The sequence below is a fragment of the Talpa occidentalis genome, unplaced genomic scaffold (assembly GCF_014898055.3).
Source record: "Talpa occidentalis isolate TD23 unplaced genomic scaffold, MPIMG_talOcc4v2.1 talOcc4.3, whole genome shotgun sequence".
Lineage (NCBI taxonomy): Eukaryota > Metazoa > Chordata > Mammalia > Eulipotyphla > Talpidae > Talpa > Talpa occidentalis.
In genome coordinates, this window is record NW_023603184.1 from 24858057 (window position 1) to 24863748 (window position 5692).

Sequence of the window (5692 nt, forward strand, 5' to 3'; positions counted from 1 at the left end):
TTAATACACTCTCCCACTGCACTCCAGAGAGTCCCGGGCATCCAGGACACAGCGTCTTCCTCCAGCCGGCCTCTCTTCTTTCTCCCCAGCCTTGGCCACGTGGGAGATTATTTGAGTCACTCACTTACCACCACTTTCTCCTTCCTTGAATATGCTTGCCACGACACTAGCCCCAGTGAACCTGTGTTCAAACCTTGGCCCTGCCGTCCACTGGAGGCATAAGAACACTCCCACAGAAACTACATAGCCGTGAGCCGCCCTGCTTTCCTAGCCGCCAGCCGGGCCAGTGCTCCCATCTGCCAGGCTTTTTACTTCTTCCTGGTTAGTTTCATCCCCATGCTTCACAGCAGCTTTTCCTGACATCCACTCTCCCTGACCCTGCACCCCACACTCTTGCCTCATGCTCCTTTGAGAAAACTTGATTACATAGGGCTCTGTCTTTTGTAACTTCCTGACTCAACAGTATGTTTTTCTTGTTCCCATTTCATCATTGTTATAAACAATCCCATGATAAACAATAACATTTTTTTTCCATGTCTGGCTATTTCGTTACACTAAGCTCCTTGAAGAGGGGTTGCTAATTTCAGTTTTGGTTATTTTTGCCAGATTGTCCTCCAGGAGTGAGTTGATTTATAGTCTCACACAGTGTTCTAATTGCAATGTTTTATAATTCTGCTTGTGAGTAAGATCTGGCACACTGAGGTAATGTAGCAAAAATGCTGGGAACTGGGATTTTGGAGTCAAAGTGACTTGGAAACTCAGTCCCCCCAATTATTGGATTTGTGACTTGAGACAAGTACTTTAACCTCCGAGTGCAAAAAGATAATAAAAGTACCTGTCTCTCTTTTTTTTTTAAAAAAAAAAAAAAAAAAGATTTATTTATTTATTTATTTATTTATTTATACAAGCACTGGGTACAGTCAGAAGTGTGGGAAGGTGAGAGAATTCAACAGAGCCAGAGCGGGGAGCAGAGCAGGCAGAAGGACCAAAGTACATTGCTGAGGGGAGCAGCAGGCGGCAGGAGAGGTCTGCGCGCCATGTGGGACCCTCCTCCGGTGGCCCGGGAGCAGCCGGGGATGGAACCGGTGCCGCAGAGGCTGCAGGCAGCTTTGCAACCCAGCGCTCAACCACTGCACTCAACTCAACAGCTGCGCTACTGCCAGCAGGAAGGCCCAAAAGTACCTGTCTCTTAAGGTGGTTCATTCATTCAATATATATTTATTGAATACCTCCTCTGAAATGCCATATTATGTTTTAGAGGCTGGAAGAAGAGAGCAGTGAGCAGAACCTGGTCTCCTAGGTCTTACTCTCTAGTAGGGGGAGATAGACACAGACAAAATGTGTGTGTGTAAATGCATACACATCTAGGTAGAGGAGTGTATAGGTATAAATGTGTATACACACATATGCATATGTAACATGGTAAATTCAAAGAAGAAAATAAAGTGGAGTAAAAAGATACAGTGTTTGATTACCTGGGGCTGAAGTGGTGGTGAAGATGCTGTGTGTTCAGGGAAAATGTGTGGTTCCTGATATGGAGATATTTCAGCAGAGATCTAAAAAGAAGTAAAGGAGTGAAACATATGGCCAATGGGGAAGAATATTTCATGGGAGGGCAAGAGCAGATAACAAGGTCCTGAGGTAGGAAAGTGCCTGTGTACATATGAGAACAAGGATGCTAGTGTGCCCTTGTATTTCTTTATATAGCTTCCTTCCTGCTCTTCTTCTAACTCCCGGCTTTCCCATCCTCAGTGAACCAGACTTACTTGTATTTTTCAGAATTTTATATAAATGGAATCACTCAGTATGTACTCTTTCAACTGGCATAGTTATTTTTTTAAGATTTTTTAAAATTCATACAAGAGCTGGGGTGTAGGCCAGAGGTGCTGGGGGCTGGGGGCGGTGAGAAGATTCACCAGAGACAGAGTGGGGAGCAGAACAGGCAGATCTACAAAATACACTGCTGAGGGGACAGCGGGCATGACAGGAGAGGTCTGCCATGATCGCATTCACTCGTGCTGCAGTGGCTGCCAATAGTTTCGTAGTGCTGAGACTTAACCCCTTGCACCACCAGGGAGGCCCAACATAGTTATTTTGATATTCTTCCATGTTGTATGATTGCTAGTTCATTTTCTTTTATTGTGAGTAGTATTCCCTTATGTAGAGTTACCATACATTTTTATCCATGTAACGGTGAGTCATGTGAGTTGTGTTCACTCTTTGACTATTACAAATAAAACTTGGTGACTCTTCATGAACAAGTCTTTGTACGGACATATGTCTTTATATCTCTTGGGTAAATACATAGTAGGGCAATGACCAGATCATGTGTTAGGTGTACATTAATGTTTTAAGGAACTGCAACTTTCCTGAAGTGGTTGTACCATTTCACATTCCCATGAGTACCATCTGAGTTCCAGTTCTTCCACGTCCTTGTGACAACTCGGTCAGGCTTTTCAATTTCAGCCATGCTTATGGGTAGGTAATAGTATATCACTGTGATTTTAATTTACATTTTCTTCATGACTGATACAGAGCATCTTTTTGAGTGCTTACTTGCCATCCATAGATCTTTTTAGGGGAAGTATATGATGAAATCTCTGCCTATTTTTTTAATTGAGTTGTTTGTTTCCTTACTACTGAGTTCTGAGTGTTCTTTGAATGTTCCGATACATGTCTGTTATCCAATATGTGGCTTTCAAATATTTTCTCCAGGTCTGTTACTTGCTTTTTATGTTCTTATGTATTTTGAAGAGAAGTCCTTAGTTTTAATGCAGTCCAGTGTATCAGCTTATTCTTTGATGGAATGTACTTCTGGTGTCATATCTGAAAAACCTCTGCCTACCTCACGGTGATAGAAGTCTTCTGAGAATGTTCTAATTTTATGTTTAACAATTCAGATTTGTGTTCCATTGTTGATTAACCTTTGTATGTAGTATGAGGCTCATTTTTTAGAGGATATCTAATTGTTCCAGCACCACTCGTTGAAAGGACTTTCCTTTTTCCACCGAGTTGCACTGCACTTATATCAAAAACCAGTTGTCCTTATATGTAACTTATTCCCATACCCTCTTCTGTTCCATTGAGCTGTCTGTATTCCTTGACACTAATGCCACACTGTCCTGATTATGATAGCTTTGCAATAAGTTTGAAATCAAGTAGTTTAGGACCTTTGACTTCTTTCTTTTTTATTTTAACCAGAACATTCACTTATTACTCCACAGTGGTGAACATCTCTTTGTAGTTATTACAGCGTTTATGGCCTGCCCATCTCCAACCCAGAATTAAGCTACTTGGCAAGTAAAATCAAAAGGTTGCTTGGTGAGTGTGGAGTAAAACCAAAATAAAAGGAATGATTTATAGACGTTCTTTCACTCAAGCTCTGGAGGAAGCAGGATGTTCTTTCTCTAAGTTATTTTGACTGTTGTAGGCCCTTTGAAATTTCACATTGATTTTACAATGAAATTTTCAAGTACTATAAATGGCTGCTGGGATTTTGCTTATAATTGTGTTGCCTCTGTAGATCAGTTTGGGAGAGAGTTGATTTTTAAGGATATTGAAACTTCTAACCTAAAAATGTGGTCTTTGTGTTCATTTAGATCATCTTTAATTTCTGTCTGGCATATTTTATAGTTTTTAGTGTATATGTCTTTCATCTTTTATAAATCTTTTATAAGATTTATTCCTAACAATTGCATAATTTGCAGTGATATAGTCAATAGTGTTTTTTAAATTTTAATGTCTAGTCATTGCTAGAATATGACTACAACATGTTTTTTAAATGTGGTGATATAGATAACAAAATTACCCATTATCCTTAGTGATTTCTAAGTGTTCAATTCCGTGGCATCAGTTACATTTACAATGTCGTACAACCATCACCACCTTCTATTTCCAAACCTTTTTCATCACCCCAGTCAGAAGCTATATAATCATGAAGAAATAAGTCCTCATTCACCCCTCTCCCAGCCCCTTGTAACTTATCATTAACTTTCTGTCCCTGTGAATCTGTCTGTTTTAAATATTGCATATAAATGGAATCGTATTTTTTCTTTGGCATCCAGCTTATTTCACTGAACATAATGTTTTCAAGGTTCATCCTTGTGGCATGTATGAGAATGTCACTCCTTTTTTGTCTGCATAATATTCCATTGTATGTATGTGCCACATTTTCTTCATCTACTAATCTATTGATGAATGCTTGGGTTGTTTCTGCTATTGGGCTGTTGTGAAAATGCCCAATGAATGTTGGCATGCTAGTACCTGTTCCATTCCAGTTTTCAATTCTTGTGGGTCTAGACCTAGGAGTGGAATTGTTGGCACATGTAGTAATTCCGTGTTTAGCTTTTTAAGGAAACACCACACTCTCTTCCACACTGACGTCACCAATTTCCATTTCCACCAGCCATGTATGAGGGTTCCCATTACTCCACGTCCTCACCAATACCTGTTCTTTTCCATTTTTAAATTATTAGTGCCATCCTAAGATGTATGAACTGATTTCTCATTGTGGTTTTGATTTGCTTTTTTCTTTGTGACCAACTTTTCATGTGCTTATTGGTCATTCATATATCTTTGGAGAAATGTCTACTTAAGTCCTTTGCTGCTCTTTTTTTGTTGGTTTTTCCAATAAATTTTTGATTGAAGTATAAGCTGCATATGGAAAATGCACAAGCTCTAAATGAAGAGCCTGGTGAATTTTTTGCAAAGTCAATACACTGTTGTAAACAGAACCTGTCTGTGTCACCTCTTCCTGACACAGAGGGCCATTATCATCCAGCTTCCATTAGGATAACTTATACAGCAGAGATTAGTTTTGCTGATTTTTTTTTACTTAAGATTACCAGATGTACTTTGCAGTGTCTTCCTTCTATAATTTAACAGTAGATTCATCCCTGTTTTTGCATGAAGTTGCAGTTTGTTTATTTTTATTGCCATGTATTATTCTGTTGGATGAATTTACCGCAGATCATTCATTCCAGTGATGGACACTCAGAATATTTCCAGGTTTGGGCTGTTGTTTATTTATTTTTAAGATTTCATTTACTTTTGTCTAGAAGAACTGACTTGTAGGCCAGCAGTGCGGGATGGGTGTGTATGTGTGTGAAAGAATTCACCAGAGACAGAGTGGGAAGTGGAGCAAGCAGATGAGCTGAAATACACTGCTCAGGGGAGCAGCAGGTAAGACAGCAGAGATCTGCTGTGCCATATATGGGTTAGCTTCCTGGCCAGGGATCAAACTCGGGCCTTAGTGGTGATACCGCTGAGACTTAACCTCTAAGCCACCAGGGAAGCTCAGGTTAGGGCTGTTAAATGTAGTTTGTAATGCAGTTCTTTTGGTTTATTATTATTATTATTATTATTTAAGATTTTTTTTTAAGATTTATTAATTCATTTATTTATTTATACAAGCACTGGGTACAGTCAGAAGTGCGGGAGGCTGAGAGAATTTACCAGAGCCAGAGCGGGGAGCAGAGCAGGCAGAAGGACCGAAGTACACTGCTGAGGGGAGCAGCGGGCGGCAGGAGAGGTCTGCGCGCCATGTGGGACCCTCCTCCGGTGGCCGGGGAGCAGCCGGGGATCGAACCGGCGCTGCAGAGGCTGCGGGCAGCTTCGCAACCCAGCGCTCAACCGCTGCGCCACCGGGGAGGCCCTCTTTTGGTTTATTATTATAATTATCTTGTTTATTTAA